This window comes from Somniosus microcephalus, unplaced genomic scaffold, assembly GCF_052327205.1.
Source record: "Somniosus microcephalus isolate GS21.2 unplaced genomic scaffold, FLI_Smic_1.0 unresolved_chr1, whole genome shotgun sequence".
NCBI lineage: Eukaryota > Metazoa > Chordata > Chondrichthyes > Squaliformes > Somniosidae > Somniosus > Somniosus microcephalus.
The window spans coordinates 79274612-79294245 of NW_028225179.1; the positions used below are offsets into that span (position 1 = coordinate 79274612).

Genomic DNA, 19634 nt, shown 5'->3' on the forward strand with positions numbered 1-19634 from the left:
GTCTAATCCCACTCTCCTGCTCACTCCCCATACCCTTTAATATCCCACCCAGTCTAAACCCACTCTCCCGCTCACTCCCCATACCCTTTAATATCCCACCCAGTCTAAACCCACTCTCCCGCTCACTCCCCATACCCTTTAATATCCCACCCAGTCTAAACCCACTCTCCCGCTCACTCCCCATACCCTTTAATATCCCACCCAGTCTAAACCCACTCTCCCGCTCACTCCCCATACCCTTTAATATCCCACCCAGTCTAAACCCACTCTCCTGCTCCCAATAACCTTCAATATCTCATCCCACTCTACCTCTCCTCCACCTCTCTCGAACCCTCCACCGTCTCTACACTATCAGACTGCTTGTCGAACATCCAGCACTGGATGAGTAGAAATTTACCCAATTAAATATCGGGACAACCAAAGCCATTGTCTTCGGTTCACGCCACAAATTCCATTCCCTTTCAACTGATTCGATCACTCTCCCTGACAACTGTCTTAAGGCTGACCAAGTCTGTTTGCAACCTTGGTGTCATATTTGATCATGAATGGAGCTTCCTACCTCATATCCATTCTGTCACTAAGAATGCCCATTTCTAATTTCAAAATATCGCCCGTCTCCGCCCTTACTCAACCTATCTGCTGCTGAAACCCTCATCCATGCCTTTGTTACCTCTAGGCTTTACTATTCCGATGCACTCCTGGCCGGCCTCCCTAGTTCTACCCTCCATAACTTGAGGTCATCCAAAACGCTGCCACCCTTCTGCTAACTCGCTTGGGAATTTGCAGAGAGTCCCTGATAAGTTTTGGGTGAGTATTAGCTGTAAAAAGTGAAATTTAGTTGAACATTTTGAATTTAACTTAGAATTTAAAAACTGTAATGAACAGAAACTGCCTGTCAGTGGCAGTTAACTCTCAGTCAGCTGTAAGTGTTTGTCTTGAATAGGCGCTAATTACAGTGAGCAGTTAAGAGGGAGCTGAGACAGCACTTGTAACTTGGGTGTGGCTCTGAAGGTATAAAAGTAAGCACTATCTGCTGACACACAGGGTGATCTTAAACGGCGTGCACTTAAACAGTGTTAAACTTGGGAATTTGGAGAGAGTGGGAATTCTCTGCAGAGGGCGAAGGAGGTGCTGCTTTTACCTCCAATACTTGGAGTGCTTTGTGTTACTGGTAAATATTTAATTGAATCTATTTTTTTTCTCTCTCAGCTAGGACAGTGGTTTAAACTAAGAGCGGGAAAACTAAAATGTACTTTATTAAATTAATAACTCAACCAGATAAACTAATATAACTATAAATAATTGTTTGAATAAAGACTTTAACTAAGAGAGCAAGAGGAGCGGCCAGAGATAAAGGTAGGCCTGAGAGCGGACCTAAGTTAATTAATAGTTCATTAAATAGAGGCATGGCAGGACGCCTCAGTCCCGTTGAATGCACATCCTGTGCCATGTGAAAACTGCAGGACGCTTCCCATGTTCTGGACAACCACGTGTGCAGGAAATGTCGTCAGCTGGAGGAGCTCAAGCTCTGGGTTTCCGAGCTTGAGCAGCAGCTGGCATCACTGCAGTGCATCCGTGAGGCTGAGAGCTTCGTGGATAGCTCGTTCCAGGAGGTGGTCACCCTGGAGCGAAAGAGGCAGAGAGGGAATGGGTGACCGCCAGACAAGGAGGACCAGGCAGGTAGTGTAGGAGTCCCCAGAGGTAATATCACTCTCTAACCGGTATTCGGGTGATGGTTCCTCTGGGGAGTACAGCCAGAGCCAAGTCCATGGCACCACAGGTGGCTCAGCGGTACTTTGGGGGGGGGGGGGTGGCGGTAGGAAGATCGGAAGAACAATAGTGATAGAGGATTCAATAGTTAGGGGAGCAGACAGGCGTTTCTGTGGCAGCAGACGTGACTCCAGGATGGTGGGTTGCCTCCCTGGTGCCAGGGTCAAGGATGTCATTGAGTGGCTGCAGGACATTCTGAGGGGGAGGGTGTACAGGGCACAATTGCAAAATTTGCAAATGACACAAAACTTGGAAGTATAGTGAACAGTGAGGAGGATAGTGAAAGACTTCAGGAGGACATAGGCTGGTAGAGTGGGCGGACACGTGGCAGATGAAATTTAATGCAGAAAAGTGCAAAGTAATACATTTTGGGAGGAAGAACGAGGAGAACATAAGAACGGAAGAAATAGGAGCAGGAGGAGTCGGCCATTTGGCCCTTCGTGCCTGCTCCGCCATTCAGTAAGATCATAGCTGATCTACCTCATCTCCACTTTCCTGAACTATCCCCATATCCCTTGATTTCCTTAATATTCAAACATCTATCGATTTCTGTCTTGAATATACTCCATGACTGAGCCTCCACAGCCCTGTGGGGTAGAGAATTCCAAAGATTCACCACCCTCTGTGTGTAGAAATTTCTTCTCATCTCAGTCCTAAATGGCCGACCCCTTATTCTGAGACTGTGACCCCTGGTTCTAGACTCCCCAGCCAGGGGAAACATCCTACATCTACCCTGTCAAGCCCTGTAAGAATTTTGTATGTTTCAATGAGATCACCTCTCATTCTTCTAAACACTAGAGAATATAGGCCTAGTCTACTCAATCTGTCCTCATAGGACAATTCCCCGCATCCCAGGAACCAGTCTGGTGAACCTTCGTTACACTCCCTCTATGGCAAGTATATCCTTCCTTAGGTAAGGAGACCAAAACTGTACACAATACTCCAGGTGTGGTCTCGCTAGGGCCCTATTTAATTGCAGTAAGACATCTTTACTCATACGCAAATCCTCTTGTAATAAAGGCCAACATACCATTTGCTTTCCTAAATGCTTGCTGTACCTGCATGTTAACTTTCAGTGATTCATGTACAAGGACACGTAGGTCCCTCTGAACACCAACATTTCCCAATCGCTCACCATTTAAAAAATACTCTGCTTTTCTATTTTTCCTACCAAAGTGGATAACTTCACATTTCTCCACATTATATTTCATTTGCCATGTTCTTGCCCACTCACTTAGCTTGTCTATATCCCCTTGAAGCCTCCTTGCATCCTCCTCAAAACTTACATTCCAACAAACTTGCATATATTACATTTGGTCCCCTCATCCACATCATTGATATAGATTGTGACTAGCTGAGGCCCAAGCACTGATCCTTGTGGTACCCCACTAGTTACAGCCTGCCAACCGGAAAATGACCCGTTTATTCCTACTCTCTGTTTTCTGTCCGTTAACCAGTCCTCAGTCCATGCTAGTACATTATCCCCAATCCCATGAGCCCTAATTTTGTTTTAATAACATCTTATGTGGCACCTTATTGAATACCTTCTGAAAATCCAAATACACCACATCCACTGGTTCCCCCTTATCTATTCTGCTAGTTACAACCTCAAAAAACTCTTAACAGATTTGTCAAACACGATTTCCCTTTCATAAATCTGTATTGACTCTGCCCAATCCTATTATTATTTTCTAAGTGCCCTGTTACCACGTCCTTAATAATAGATTCTAGCATTTTCCCTACTACTGATGTCAGGCTAACTGGTCTGCAGTTCCTCATTTTCTCTCCCTCCTTTCTTAAATAGTGGGGTTACATTTGCTACCTTCCAATCCGCGGGAACCGTTCTAGAATCTATGGAATTTTGGAACCAATGCATCCACTATCTCTATAACCACCTCTTTCAAAACCCTAGGATGTAGGCCATCAGGTCCAGGGGATTTATCGGCTTTCAGTGCCATTAATTTCTCCAGTACTATTTTTTTTACTTATTACTAATTGCTTTCAGTATCTCATTCTCGCTAGAGCCTTGGTTCACCACTATTTCCAGGAAGTTTTTTGCATCTTCTTCTATGAAGACAGATACAAAGTATTTGTTTAATTTCTCTGCCATTTCCTTATTCCCCATTATAATTTCTCCTGTCTCAGCCTGTAAGGGACCCACATTTACTTTCGCTAATCTTTTCCTTTTTACATACCTATAGAAGCTTTTACAGTCTGTTTTTATGTCTCTCACTAGTTTACTCTCATTCTATTTTCCCTTTATCAATTTCTTGGTCCTTTGCTGAATTCTAAAATCCTCCCAATCCTCAGGCTTACTACTCTCTATTATAAGCCTCTTCCTTTAAACTAATAACGGCCCAGAAATTCAGGTCGGGGGCTTCCCGCGTGTGCAAGCCCCCGATCTGCACTTACCTTGCACGCCGGCCGTTGAGCTGTGGGCCCCCGTGGAAGTCCGATCCAGGGCCTGGTCCAACTGCCGGCGCGCAGTGCTTGCGTATCCCAGGGGCGCAGTTAGTTTGATGCGTCCCCTGGGATCACGTGGGCCATGGGGAGCCAATCGGAGCAGGGAATGCTCCATTCATAAAATTGACAGGAAGAGCTGTCAAAACTTAGAAATACTACGGCCCCAAAACATCACTAAATCTTCAAATACATTTTTTTTTAAATCACATTTTTTAAATAAACTATAAATTACATGAAATAACTATTTTAAACAATTTAAATTTTTGAAAAAAATAATTTTATTTTCTAACGGGGCTAAAAATAAACTTTCCTTGCTTTAAAGTATTTAAAAATAATAAACCTGTGGAAAAAATGTTTTAATTTTAATTAATTCACCACTTACCTTGTAAAAAGCAGGCCTTGCACCTGCTTTTTACATGTCTAACTTCTGGAGACTTACCCTCCTGGGAAAACCTGCAAAAAAAAAACCTAAGTTCGATGCGCACGCGCAGCCTCTTCTGCGCATGCGTTCGACTGCTGAACCCCTTCGTTCAGGGGAACGGAAGTGCCGGTTTCCCGCGCATGCGCAGTGCATGCAGGAAACCGGCACTTCCATTGGGCCTACAGGTGAGTACCCCGTGCGTACTCACCCGTGGAGACCCGAATTTCTGGGCCACTATCTCTAACTTCTCATTAGCCACGGTTGGACCACTTCTTGTGCCTTAAAGGAATGTATATTTGTTGTAAATTATGTATTTTTTTTTATGCTAGCCATTGCTTGTCTACCGTCATACCTTTTAATGTACTTTGCCAATCTACCTTAGCCAACTCGCCCCTCATACCTACGTAGTTTGCTTTGTTTAGATTTAAGACCCGAGTTTTGGATTTAACTAAATCACTTTCAAACTCAATATAAAATTCTATCATGTTATGGTCACTCTTCCCGAAAGGCCCCTTTACTACAAGGTTATTAATTAACCCTTTCTCATTGCACAATACCAGATCTAAAATAGTCTGTTCCCTAGTTGGTTCCTCAACATACTGATCTAGAAAACTATCTTGCATACATTCCATGAATTCATCCTCCACACTATTATTGCAAATTTGATTTGCCCAGTCTATATGTAGATTAAAGTCCCCCAGGATTACTGTATTGCCCTTGTTACATGCGCCTCCAATTTCCTGATTTATACTCTGCCCTACATTACAACTACTGTTTGGGGGCCTATAAACAACTCCCACTAATGTTTTCTGCCCCTTGTTGTTTCTTAGCTCCACCCAAACGGATTCTACTTCTTGATTTTCGAGCTAAGATCCTTTCTCTCTGCAGTCTTTGTCCCAGCCTTTATTATCAGGGCTACCCCTCCTCATTTTCCATTTTGCCTATCTCTTCTAAAAGTTAAGTATCCTGGAATATTTAGTTCCCAATCTTGGCAACTTTGCAACCACGTCTCCTGTTAATTTCTATCTGTGCTATTAATTCATCTATTTTGTTGCGACTGCTTCACATATCCAGCTATAGTGCCTTTAGCTTTGACTTATTTCTATTTTTCCCTGATGTCACCTTAGTCACTGATGCCTTATTACCTTTGTTACTCTGTCCCTTCCTGACCCACTTTGCTTATTTTTACCCAAAACTCTACTCTGCTCTAGAGCCTTAATATTTCTCTCGCTGTTTTTAAATTTACTCGTTCCTGAATCCTCCCACCACCCCCCCCCACCCCCCTTCATTAGTTTAAAGCCCTGTCTACTGCCCTAGTTATTCGGTTCGCCAGGGCACTGGTCCCAGCCCAGTTTAAGTGGAGCCCGTCCCAACAGAACAGCTCCTTCTTTCTCCAGTACGGGTGCCAGTGCCCCATGAACTGAAACCCCTTCCTCCCGCACCACTCTCTGCGTCACGCATTTAAACCATTAATCTGTTTGTCCCTATACCAATTTGCGCGTGGCTCAGGTAACAATCCAGAGATTATTGCCTTTGAGGTTCTGCTTTTTACTCTGGATCCTAGCCCCTCAGCAGAACCTCATTCCTAGTTCTACCTATGTCGTTGGTTCCTATGTGGACCACGACAACGGGATCCTCCCATCCCACTCCATTTCTTCTCCAGCCGCGAGGAGATGTTTTTAACCCTGGCACTGGGCAAGCAACACAGCCTTTGGAATTCTCAGTCGCGGCTGCAGAGAACAGTATTTATCCCCCTGACTATGCTGTCCCCTACCACAACTACATTCCCTTTCACTCCCCCCACTTGAATGGCCTCCTGCACCATGGTGCCATGGTGAGCCTGCTTATCCATCCTGCAGGCTTTTCCCTCATCCACACAGGCAGCAAGAACCTCAGCAAGAAGATGGACAAGGGCAAAGGCCGAGGCTCCTCCAGCACTGCACCTGGGGTCCCCTTACCTGCCCGAGTTGCAGTCACACCCTCCTGTCCCTGACCTCTAACTACACCGGTACCACTACCTAACCTAAGGTGTGTGACTGCCTCCTGGATCAAAGTGTCCAGGTAACTCTCCCCATCCCTGATGCCCCGCAATGTCTGCATCTCAGACTCCAGCTCAAAAACTCTGAGCTAAAGTTCCTCAAGATGCAGGCACTTACTGCAAACGTGGTTGTCCGGGATCACAGTGCTCTCCACAAACTCCCACGTGCTGCAATTGCAGCACACCACCTGCACTTCTATCCCTATATGACCTTGTTTTATTTAATTAAATTTGTAATTAGGTAACTTAGTTTACAGTGTAGTTTCTTGACTAATTACTTAAACTAGATTAAATTAACTGTACTGAAATTAAATATCTACCTGTAACACAAAGCACTACAAGTAATGTAGGCAAAAAGCAGCAACTCCTTCCCTCTCTTCTCCAAATTCCCACTCTTTCCAAATCCCCAAATGAAACACCAAAGTCCACTCAGTTTAATCCTGCTCTGTGCAGACCACACAGGAGAGGCAATATAAACTAAAGGGTACAAAGCTAAAGGGGGTGCATGAACAGAGAGACCCGGGGGTATATGTGCACAAATCGTTGAAGGTGGCAGGGTAGGTTGAGAAAGTGGTTAAAACTAGCATACAGGCTTTATAAATAGAGGCATAGAGTACAAAAGCAAGGAAGTTATGATGAACCTTTATAAAACACTGGTTCGCCTCAACTGGAGTATTGTATCCAATTCTGGGCACCGCACTTTGGGAAGGATGTGAAGGCCTTAGAGAGGGTGCAGAAAAGATTTACAAGAATGGTTCCAGGGATGAGGGACTTCAGCTACGTGGATAGACTGGAGAAGCTGGGGTTGTTCTCCTTAGAGCAGAGAAGGTTGAGAGGAAATTTGATCGAGGTGTTCAAAAGCATGAGGGGTCTAGACAGAGTAGATAGAGAGAAACTGTTCCCATTGGCGAAAGGGTCGAGAACCAGAGGACACAGATTTAAGGTGATTGGCAGAAGAACCAAAGGCGACATGAGGAAAAACTTTTTTACGCAGCGAGTGGTTAGGATCTGGCATGCACTGCCTGAGAGGGTGGTGGAGGCAGATTCAATCGTGGATTTCAAAAGGGAATTAGATAAGTACCTGAAGGGAAAAAAAATTGCAGGGCTACGGGGAACGGGCAGGGGAGTGGGACTGGCTGAAGTGCTTTTGCAGAGAGTCAGCATAGGCTCGACGAGTCGAATGGCCTCCTTCTGTGCTGTAACCACTCTATGATTCTCAGTCCTGCTTACCCATCTCCCCTGTGCTTGCTGACGTACATTGGCTCCCAGTTAAGCAACGCTTCGATTTTAAAATTCTCGTCATTGTTATCAAATCCCTCCATGGCCTCAGCCCTCCTTAACTCTGTTATCTCCCACAGGCCTTTAAACCCCCTAGACTGCTATGTTGGCTTTTATTGCTAGGGGGATGGAATATAAAAACAGGGAGGTATTGCTGCAGTTGTACAAGGTATTGGTGAGACCACACTTGGAATACTGCATACAGTTTTGGTGTCCATACTTAAGAAAAGACATACTTGCTCTCAAGGCAGTACAAAGAAGGTTCACTCGGTTAATCCCGGGAATGAGGGGGTGGTCATATGAGGAGAGGTTGAGTAGATTGGGACTCTACTCATTGGAGTTCAGAAGAATGAGAGGCGATCTTATTGAAACATATAAGATTGTGAAGGGGCTTGATCGGGTGGATGCGGTGAGGATGTTCCCAATGATGGATGAAACTAGAACTAGGGGGCATAGTCTTAGAATAAGGGGCTGCTCTTTCAAAACTGAGATGAGGAGAAACTTCTTCACTCAGAGGGTGGTAGGTCTGTGGAATTTGCTGCCCCAGAGAGCTGTGGAAGCTACATCATTAAATAAATTTAAAACAGAAATAGACAGTTTCCTAGAAGTAAAGGGATTAGGGGTTACGGGGAGCGGGCAGGAAATTGGACATGAGTCTAGGTTTGGATCGGTCATGGCCCTGTGGGTGGCGGAGCGAGCCCAGGGGCCGTGTAGCCTGATCCTGCTCCTACTTCTTGTGTTCTAATTCTGTGTTAGATTTCAGGAGATGGTTCTATTCACAGGGATTAGTGGAGACCTCGGGAACAGGCTGCCAGCTAGGAGTCCTTCAAGAGTAAATTGGGCCTGTTCCTGGCTGGGGTGGAGATCACCTCTTACAGAAGGTAAGTACTGCAGGAATTACAGGGACAGAGTGATCTCTTGGACGAGTTTCGATCGCCTAGATGGGTCGGAGAGGAATTTCCCAGATTTTTTCTCCCAAATTGGCCATTGGGTTTTTTATCTGGTTTTTCGCCTCTCCCGGGAGATCACATGGGTTCGGGTGGGATGGAGAGTGAAAGTAGATTTGAGGTTAGGATCAGATCAGCCATGATCTTATTGAATGGCGGAGCAGGCTCGAGGGGCCGATTGGCCTACTCCTGCTCCTATTTCTTATGTTCTTATGTACTATGCTCCGCCTATTCTGACCTTTTGAACATCACCGATTTTAAATGCTCCACCATTGGCGACTGTGCCTTCAACTACCTAGGCCCTACACTCTGGAATTCTGTTCCCTATCTCTCTCCGCCACTCTACCTCTCTTTCTTCCTTTAAGACGCTCCTGAAAACCTAGCTCTTCGACCAAGCTTTTGGTCATCTGCCCTAACATTTTTTTTTTTTATTCGTTCATGAGATCTGGGCATCGTTGGCATGGCCAGCATTTATTGCCCATCCCTAATTGCCCTTGAGAAGTGGTGGTGAGCCACCTTCTTGAACCGCTGCAGTCCGTGTGGTGAAGGTACTCCCACAGTGCTGTTATATGGCCCGGTGTCAATTTTTTTTTTGTGCTAAAACTCCTGTGAACCGCTATTATGTTAAAGGAACTATATAAATATAAGTTGTTGCTGTCTACTCTCACTCTCCTGCTCACACTACATACCCTTTAATATCTCACAGTCTAATCCCACTGCCCCGCTCTCTCCCCATAGCCCAGTATCGATTCCAAACTAATCCCACTACCCCGCTCTCTCCCCATAGCCCTGTATCAGTCCCAAACTAATCCCACTGCCCCGCTCTCTCCCCATAACCCTGTATCAATCCCAAACTAATCCCACTGCCCCGCTCTCTCCCCATAGCCCTGTATCAATCCCAAACCAATCCCACTGCCCCACTCTCTCCATAGACCTGTATCAGTCCCAAACTAATCCCACTGCCCCGCTCTCTCCCCATAGCCCTGTATCAATCCCAAACTAATCCCACTGCCCCGCTCTCTCCCCATAGCCCTGTATCAATCCCAAACCAATCCCACTGCCCCGCTCTCTCCATAGACCTGTATCAGTCCCAAACTAATCCCACTGCCCTGCTCTCTCCCCATAGCCCAGTATCAATCCTAAACTAATCCCACTGCCCCGCTCTCTCCATAGACCTGTATCAGTCCCAAACTAATCCCACTGCCCCACTCTCTCCCCATAGCCCTGTACCAATCCCAAACTAATCCCACTGCCCCGCGCTCTCCCCTTAGCCCTGTATCAATACCAAACTAATCCCACTGCCCCACGCTCTCCCCATAGCCCTGTACTAATACAAATCTAATCCCACTGCCCCGCTCCCTCCCCATACCCCTGTATCAATCCAAACACATCCCTACTCTCTCCCCATAGTCCATTGTTGACAGTCATTTAGTCGTTAGTTCCACCCAAACTCATCCCACTGCCCCGCTCTCTCCCCATAGCGCTGTATCAATCCCAAACTCATCCCACTGCCCCGCTCTCTCCCCATAGCCCTGTATCAATCCCAAACTAATCCCACTGTCCCACTCTCTCCCCATAGCCCTGTATCAATCCCAAACTAATCCCACTCTCTCCCCATAGCCCTGTATCAATCCCAAACTCATCCCACTACCCTGCTCCCTCCCCATAGCCCTGTATCAATCCCAAACTAATCCCACTGCCCCACTCTCTCCCCATAGCCCTGTATCAATCCCAAACTAATCCCACTGCCCCACTCTCTCCCCATAGCCCTGTATCAATCCCAAACTAATCCCACTGCCCCACTCTCTCCCCATAGCCCTGTATCAATCCCAAACTAATCCCACTGCCCCACTCTCCCCATAGCCCTATATCAATCCCAAACTAATCCCACTGCCCCACTCTCTCCCCATAGCCCTGTATCAATCCCAAACTAATCCCACTGCCCCATGCTCTCCCCATAGCCCTGTACTAATACAAATCTAATCCCACTGCCCCGCTCCCTCCCCATATCCCTGTATCAATCCAAACACATCCCTACTCTCTCCCCCATAGTCCATTGTTGAGTCATTTAGTCGTTAATTCCACCCAAACTAATCCCACTGCCCCACTCTCTCCCCATAGCCCTGCATCAATCCCAAACTAATCCCACTGCCCCACTCTCTCCCCATAGCCCTGCATCAATCCCAAACTAATCCCACTGCCCCACTCTCTCCCCATAGCCCTGTATCAATCCCAAACTAATCCCACTGCCCCACTCTCTCCCCATAGCCCTGTATCAGTCCCAAACTAATCCCACTGCCCCACTCTCTCCCCATAGCCCTGCATCAATCCCAAACTAATCCCACTGCCCCACTCTCTCCCCATAGCCCTGTATCAATCCCAAACTAATCCCACTGCCCCACTCTCTCCCCATAGCCCTGTATCAATCCCAAACTAATCCCACTGCCCTGCTCTCTCCCCATAACCCTGTATCAATCCCAAACTAATCCCACTGCCCCACTCTCCCCATAGCCCTGTATCAATCCCAAACTAATCCCACTGCCCTGCTCTCTCCCCATAACCCTGTATCAATCCCAAACTAATCCCACTGCCCCACTCTCCCCATAACCCTGTATCAATCCCAAACTAATCCCACTGCCCTGCTCTCTCCATAGTCCTGTATTAATCCCACTGCCCCACTCTCTCTCCACAGTCCTGTATCAATCCCAAGCTAATCCCACTGCCCTGCTCTCTCCATAGTCCTGTATTAATCTGTGGTAAACCACTGTTATTGTTGTTGTTGTTGCACACTGTTGTACCTATGCATGCCTCAGCATGTCTCTGCTGGCTCCGCCCCTGGCTCCACCCACAGGCCCAGGTATAAAGGTGACCGCTCTGCAGCCCCCTGCCTTCTTGGAACCCAGTCAACCACGCGAGACATGCTCTGTTCTTTGCTAATAAAAGCCTTTAGTTACTCTCCTAACTCTCCGTCTTTTATGAGTAATTGATAGCGCATCAATTTTATTAGCAAAAACAAAATGTCGACAACAAACGCTGAGCAGCAGGCTGCTGCACCAAACGCTGAGCAGCAGGAGCTGCTGCGAGCCCTCAGACCAACATGCCTGGACCTAGACCCCCAAGAAGCGGGTTTGGCTACCAAATTCGCGCATTGGCTGCGTTGCTTCGAGGCCTACCTGCAAGCCTCAACTGTGACCCTGGACGAAAACAAGTTGGAAATCCTGGCCTCAAAGGTGAGCCACCAAGTTTATACAATAATCCAGGACGCGACGACCTACGTGGCGGCTATCGATCTGCTAAAAGGGCAATACGCACGCCCGGTAAATACGGTCTATGCCAGGCACCTCTTAAGATCCCGCAGACTGCAGCCCGGGGAATCGGTGGAGGCCTTCCTACGGGCACTACGGATACTCGGCCGAGGCTGCGATTGCAAAGAAGTATCAGCCGCAGCACACACGGAGGGACTGATCCGAGATGCTTTCGTTGCGGGTCTAAGGTCCGACTACTCCCGGCAGAGACTGTTGGAAAAGGGAGAAATGGACCTGAGAAAGGCAGTGTCCCTCGCGCTCTCGCTCGACGCGGCCCACAGGAATATGGACGCCTTCTCCCCTAACCGCTCCGCAACGTGGACGCCACAACCTTGGGTCATGGGACCACCACCTTCAACTGCTGCTGCGATGTCCAAGGCACAGAAATTTTATTTTTGTGGCCAGCCAGAGCACGCTGCCCGGCGAGAAACGCTACCTGCTCCGGCTGCGGGAAGAAAGGACACTATGTCAGCGCCTGCAAAGGTAAAACCGCTAACGCCAGCAGCGCCGCGTGTGAACCGTGGGGGCAGCCATATTGTCCGCCATCTTGGGCTCCCCCAGCCGCGTGGGGATCGGGATCATGGGCGCCGCCATTTTGTCCGCCATCTTGGACGTCTCCAACTTCAACCACGGGGGACCCGGACTCAACCACCGCCTCATCTGACGACCACATCGACTCGCTCGACCATACGCTGGCCTCCGTGACGCTGGACCAATCTCTCCCTCATCAACTGTCCAGGTCCATGATGGACATTACGGTAAACGGCCGCGCCACTACCTGCCTTTTTGACAGCGGGAGCACGGAGAGCTTTATCCACCCCGACACGGTGCGCAGTTACTCTCTCCCGGTCCTGCCGACGCGCCATCAGATCTCTTTGGCCTCCAAAGCCCAGTCAGCGGACGTCGGTGGCTACTGTGTAGTGACCCTTTCAGTAAGGGGCACAGAATACAAAAATTTTAAACTCCTGGTCCTGCCCCATCTCTGCGCTGCCGTTCTACTGGGGTTGGATTTTCAGTGCCACCTTAAGAGTGTCACATTAGCGTACGACGGACCCCTCCCCCCACTCTCAGTCTGCAGCCAGCAGCTTTTAAATCGCCCGCCGCGCACCATTTGCAGCCTCTCCACCCTTAAAGTCCCCCCCCCCGTCCTTGTTCGCTAACCTCACCCGCGACTGTAAGCCCATCGCTACCAAAAGCAGACGTTACAGTGCCGGGGATAGGAGCTTCATTAAATCCGAGGTAGCGAGACTCCTGAAGGAAGGGATTATTGAAAGTAGCACCAGCCCATGGCGAGCACAAGTGGTGGTAGTGAAGACTGGCGAAAAACAGCGCCTAGTTATTGACTACAGCCAGACGATCAATCGCTACACCCAGCTAGATGCATACCCACTCCCCTGCATATCTGACATGGTCAATCAGATAGCACAATACCGGGTGTTCTCGACGATTGATCTGAAGTCGGCATACCACCAGCTCCCCATCAGGGCTGAGGACCACCAGTACACTGCTTTTGAAGCTGACGGTCGTCTCTACCACTTCCTCAGAGTTCCCTTCGGCGTCACCAACGGGGTTTCAGTCTTCCAACGGGAGATGGACCGGATGGTTGACCAGAACGCGCTCCAGGCCACTTTCCCCTACCTAGACAACGTCACCATCTGCGGCCACGACCAGCAGGACCATGATGTTAATCTAGAGAAATTCCTCCGTACGGCCCAGCGGCTGAACCTAACCTACAACAAGGACAAATGTATGTTTCGTACCAAGCGCCTTGCCATTCTTGGCTGTGTAGTGGAGGACGGAGTCATCGGCCCCGACAGGATGCGCCCCCTTATGGAGCGCCCCCTCCCCCACTGCCAAAAAGCACTGAAGAGATGCCTAGGGTTTTTCTCGTACTATGCTCAGTGGGTGCCCAACTATGTGGACAAAGCCAGACCCCTCATCAAGTCCACCTCCTTCCCCCTGGCAGCAGAGGCCTGTGCAGCCTTCACTCTCATAAAAAGAGATATTGCGAGGGCCACGATGCACGCAGTGGATGAGTCCATCACTTTCCAAGTGGAGAGCGACGCATCCGACTTTGCCCTAGCTGCAACCCTTAACCAGGCGGGGAGACCCGTGGCCTTTTTCTCAAGGACCCTCCAGGGCCCCGAGATTCAACACTCCTCTGTCGAAAAGGAGGCCCAGGCCATTGTGGAAGCTGTGTGACATTGGAGGCATTACCTGGCCGGAAAACGATTTACCCTGCTCACTGACCAGCGTTCAGTAGCTTTTATGTTTAATAATAAGCAGAGGGGCAAAATCAAGAATGACAAGATCTTGAGGTGGAGAATCGAACTCTCCACCTACAATTACGATATCTTGTACCGGCCCGGGAAACTCAATGAGCCCCCAGATGCCCTATCACGTGGTACATGCGCCAACGCGCAGGTTGATAGACTGAAGACCCTCCACAATGACCTCTGCCACCCGGGGGTCACCAGGTTTTTTCACTTCATCAACTCCCGTAACCTGCCCTATTCCATCGAGGAGGTCAGGACCATGACCAGGAACTGCCAAATCTGTGCCGAGTGCAAACCGCATTTTTATAGGCCAGACAGTGCAAGCCTGATCAAAGCCACGCGCCCCTTTGAACGGCTGAGCGTCGATTTTAAAGGGCCCCTCCCCTCCTCTGACCGCAATGTGTACTTCCTCAACATAATTGACGAGTACTCCCGTTTGCCATCCCTTGCTCAGACATGACCAGTACCACGGTCATTAAATGTCTGAATGACCTCTTCGCCTTGTTCGGTTTCCCTAGCTATATTCATAGCGACAGGGGCTCATCCTTTATGAGCGACGAACTTCGTCAGTACCTGCTCGCGAGAAGTATTGCTACAAGCAGGACCACCAGCTACAACCCCCGGGGGAATGGCCAGGTGGAAAGGGAGAATGCGACGGTCTGGAAGGCAGTCCTTTTAAACTTGAAATCTAAGGGCCTTCCGACCTCTCGCTGGCAGGAGGTCCTCCCTGCGGCGCTCCACTCCATTCGGTCACTGCTCTGTACAGCCACCAATGCCACCCCTCATGAGAGAATGTTCTCCTTCCCCAGGAAGTCCACATCGGGGATCTCGTTACCGACATGGCTGACTTCTCCAGGACCCGTCCTACTGCGGAAGCACGTGAGGTCCCATAAGACGGACCCCCTGGTCGAGAGGGTGAGCCTCCTCCATGCCAACCCTCAGTATGCTTACGTGCTGTACCCGGACGGGCGGGAGGACACAGTCTCCATACGAGACCTCGCACCTTCGGGTGCCCCCGAAACACCTCCTTCGCCACCCACCACTACCCACGCCTACCCCCAGTACGCTTACGTAGCGTACCCGGACGGGCGGGAGGACACAGCCTCCACACGAGATCTCGCACCTTCGGGTGTCCCTGAAACACTACCATTTCCATCCACCACTACCCACAACCCAACCCCGCTAGACGGCATGACGCAGCCCCAGGACACGTCATTGACCACCCAACCACTCAATGAGACGCCTGATTCAACGTTGGATGCTGCACCATCACCGCCGCCATCAGGACGGCATACAAGGCCACCTGATAGACTTACTTACACGAACCTTTAGTACACTTCACCCCACCGGACTCAATTTTAAACAAGGGGTGAATGTGGTAAACCACTGTTATTGTTGTTGTTGTTGTTGCACACTGTTGTACCTATGCATGCCTCAGCATGTCTCTGCTGGCTCCGCCCCTGGCTCCACCCACAGGCCCAGGTATAAAGGTGACCGCTCTGCAGCCCCCTGCCTTCTTGGAACCCAGTCAACCACGCGAGACATGCTCTGTTCTTTGCTAATAAAAGCCTTTAGTTACTCTCCTAACTCTCCGTCTTTTATGAGTAATTGATAGCGCATCATAATCCCACTGCCCTGCTCTCTCCACAGTCCTGTATTAATCCCAAACTCATCCCACCCTCTCAGGTGAACGTAAAAGGTCCCATGGCACTATTTTGAAGAAGAGCAGGGGAGTTACCTCCGGTGTCCTGGCCAGTATTTATCACTCAATCGACATCACTAAAGCAGATTATCTGGTCATTACCACATTGCTGTTTGTGGGAGCTTGCTCTGTGCAAATTAGCTGCCGCGTTTCCTACATTACAACAGTGACTACACTTCAAATAGTAGGGTAATAATAGTGGGGGATTTCAACTTCCCCAATATAAATTGGGATAGTCAGAGTGTGAAAGGCTTAGAGGGTGCAGAATTCTTAAAGTGCATCCAGGAGAGCTTTTTGAGCCAACATGTAGAAAGTCCTACAAGAGAGGGGGCGGTACTAGACCTAATTCTGGGGAATGTAGCCGGGCAAGTGGTGGAAGTATCAGTAGGAGAGCATTTTGGCGACAGTGACCATAATTCGGTGAGATTTAAGGTGGTCATGGAAAAAGACAAAGACGGCCCGGAAATAAGGGTTCTAAATTGGGGGAAGGCCGATTTTAATATGATAAGGCAGGATCTGGCCAAAGTGGACTGGGAGCAGCTACTTATAGGAAAATCCACATCAAAACAGTGGGAGACTTTCAGAAGGGAAATAGAGAGAGTACAACGCCAACATGTTCCTGTAAAGGTCAAGGGTGGGACCAACAAGCAAAGGGAACCTTGGATGACAAGGGATATACAAAAATGCATTAGAAATAAAAGGGGGGCTTTTGGCAGTTACAAAAGACTAAAGACGGAAGAAGCCCTAGAGGAGTATAAAAAGTGCAGGGGCATACTTAAAAAAGAAATTAGGAGGGCGAGGAGGGGCCATGAAATAACACTGGCGAGCAAAATAAAGGAAAATCCTAAGATGTTTTATAAGTATATTAAGGGCAAGAGGATAACCAGGGAAAGGGTAGGGCCCATTAGGGACCAAAGTGGCAATCTGTGTGTAGAGCCAGATGATGTAGGCGGGGTTTTAAATGAATTTTTTGCATCTGTGTTCACTATGGAGAAAGACGATGCAGACATAGAAATCGGGCAAGGGGACTGTGACATACTTGAACATATTAGCATCGAGAGGGAGGAGGTGCTAGCGGTTTTAGCAGGCCAAAAAGTGGATAAATCCCCAGGCCCGGACGAGATGTATCCCAGGCTGCTGTGGGAGGCAAAGGAGGAGATTGCAGGGGCTCTGACACAAATTTTCAGAACCTCCCTGGCCACAGGGGATGTACCAGAGGACTGGAGAACAGCTAATGTAGTACCATTATACAAGAAGGGTAGCAGGGATAAACCAAGGAATTACAGGCCAGTGAGCCTAACATCTGTGGTAGGGAAATTATTGGAAAAAATTCTGAGGGACAAAATTAGTCTCCACTTGGAGAGGCAAGGATTAATCGGGGATAGTCAGCATGGCTTTGTCAAGGGTAAATCATGTCTGACAAATCTGATTGAATTTTTCGAGGGGGTGACTAGGGGGGTGGATGAGGGAAATGCTGTGGATGTGGTTTACATGGACTTCAGTAAAGCTTTTGACAAAGTCCCGCATAGGAGACTGGTCAAGAAGGTAAGAGCCCATGGGATCCAGGGTGCCTTGGCACGTTGGATCCTAAACTGGCTGAGTGGTGGCAGGAGGCAGAGGGTGATGGTCGAAGGTTGCTTTTGTGACTGGAAGCCTGTGTCCAGTGGGGTACCTCAGGGATCGGTGCTGGGTCCCTTGTTGTTTGTGATCTACATAAATGATTTGGATGAGAATGTAAAAGGTATGATCAGTAAGTTCGCAGATGACACGAAAATTGGTGGGGTGGTAAATTGCGAGGAGGAAAGCCTCAGGCTACAGGACGATATAAACGGGTTGGTCAGGTGGGCGGAAAAGTGGCAAATGGAATTTAACCCTGAAAAGTGCGAGGTGATGCATTTTGGACGGACAAATAAGGCAAGGGAATACACAATGAGTGGTAGGACCCTAGGAAGTACAGAGGGTCAGAGGGACCTTGGTGTACATGTACATAGATCCCTGAAGGCAGCGGAACAGGTAGATAAGGTGGTTAAAAAGACATATGGGATACTTGCCTTCATTAGCCGAGGCATAGAATATAAGAGCTGGGAGGTTATGATGGAGCTGTACAAAACGCTGGTGAGGCCACAGCTGGAGTACTGTGTGCAGTTCTGGTCACCTCACTATAGGAAGGATGTGATTGCTTTGGAGAGGGTGCAGAGAAGATTCACCAGGATGTTACCTGGGATGGAGCGCCTCAGCTATGAAGAGAGGCTGGACAGGCTGGGGTTGTTTTCCTTGGAGCAAAGAAGGCTGAGGGGGGACCTGATTGAGGTGTACAAAATGATGAGGGGCATAGATAGGGTAGACAAAGAGGAACTTTTCCCCTTAGTAGGGGGGTCAATAACAAGGGGGCATAGATTCAGGGTAAGGGGCAGGAGATTTAGAGGGGATTTGAGGAGGAACTTTTTCACCCAGAGGGTGGTTGGAATGTGGAACTCAATGCCTAAAAGGGTGGTAGAGGCAGGAACCCTCACAACATTCAAGAAGCATTTGGATGAGCACTTGAAATGCCATTGCATACAAGGCTATGGACCAAATGCTGGAAAATGGGATTAGACTGGACAGGGATGGATGGGCGGCGCAGACACGATGGGCCGAAGGGCCTCTTTCTGTGCTGTAAAACTCTATGACTATGAGTACTTCATTAGCTGTAAAGCGCTTTGGGACATCTGGTGGTCGAGAAAGGTGCTATATAAATGGAAGTCTTTTTTCTTCTCTGCCATTATTTTCTATTGAACGTGATCAAATGTAGACAATAGATATATTTTCTGGAGCCTCCCAAGCAGATGACGGCCTGTCTTTAAATTGCGGATGTGCTGCCTATGGTTAATCTCAGTCGTGAGCTGTGCACTTTAGATATTCTGACCTGGCGCTGTCTGTGTGACAGGGTGTGCCCATGATGCAGGGCCTTGGAAACTTTGCTCGCAATCCCTGCCTCTTCCATTCAAAGCTCCCTGCGGAATCCCAGGCTGCATTGCCCCACTGACTTCATTTATTGCTGGCTCACAAAACGGCCTTGCCCATTCTCATGGCGAGACCCATGTGGCAAAACATTAGCCGGAGATCAACAGCAGGAGACGCCACGAGGGAGGAAAGGCATCATAGCCAATCGTACGTGGCACTAAGCAGTAGGATGTTTGAATTTTCCTTTTAACAATTTGACTTCTTGTATTGCTGTCTGTTCGTTCTGTGTGATGATATTTTGAGAACTAACTTAACTTTCTGTTATTTTTTAATCTGTCAAACTACAGGTTCCTAAATGCAAATTGTTACTGACTGCTATGTTTCATTTGAAGACCAGATGAAGATTTGAATACTTTGATTCTAGTTGATATAAAGTGTGTGCAGGTAACAAAGATTCTTGTGACAGTAAAAGTTATTACATACTCAGTGAT

General features: G+C 48.4%; 1 long non-coding RNA gene across 1 annotated transcript; it reads left to right on the forward strand.

Moving 5' to 3' along the window:
* Positions 1–65: 65 nt before the first annotated feature.
* Positions 66–19629, forward strand: LOC147095514 (uncharacterized). Its single transcript, XR_015074806.1, has 2 exons — positions 66–807; positions 19491–19629. It is a non-coding gene; the product is annotated as an uncharacterized LOC147095514 (long non-coding RNA).
* The last annotated feature ends 5 nt before the right edge of the window (positions 19630–19634 follow it).